The sequence below is a fragment of the Apis dorsata genome, unplaced genomic scaffold, assembly GCF_000469605.1.
Source record: "Apis dorsata unplaced genomic scaffold, Apis dorsata 1.3 scaffold_50325, whole genome shotgun sequence".
NCBI lineage: Eukaryota > Metazoa > Arthropoda > Insecta > Hymenoptera > Apidae > Apis > Apis dorsata.
Genome location: NW_006266280.1, coordinates 1 through 345, shown reverse-complemented (window position 1 = coordinate 345; position 345 = coordinate 1). Strand labels below are relative to the sequence as shown.

Below are 345 nucleotides of genomic sequence, written 5' to 3'. Positions count from 1 at the left end.
CTAAAAGTGGTCAAACACAACTCAACCATATTTCCAGCAGTCAATTTAATCGATGAATTAGACATTGCAATTATCAAAACGAAACAGAGCTTTTTGTTTCCTTCTAATCGATACCAATCGACCATATATGAAATTTCTCCAATTTTCTTGCACTGAAAAAAGTATAGTATCAAGAAAAAAAGATAAATTTATAAATTATTAATAATATTCTAACCTGTTCGGCTACCAATTCGCCTATGTAACAAAATATGAAAATGTTAAACGTAAGAGATATTAACAGTATGAAAAATGTTACTGCACTGGTTAAATGACTCGAACTCCATTCCTAAAATATGAATGAATTAC

The 345-nt window shown here is 29.3% G+C and overlaps 1 long non-coding RNA gene across 1 annotated transcript; it reads right to left on the bottom strand.

Moving 5' to 3' along the window:
- Window positions 1-75: 75 nt before the first annotated feature.
- LOC116186715 lies at window positions 76-339 on the bottom strand. The gene is made up of 2 exons (XR_004151718.1): window positions 215-339; window positions 76-152 (listed from the first exon to the last, which is right to left on the bottom strand). It is a non-coding gene; the product is annotated as an uncharacterized LOC116186715 (long non-coding RNA).
- Window positions 340-345: the final 6 nt, after the last annotated feature.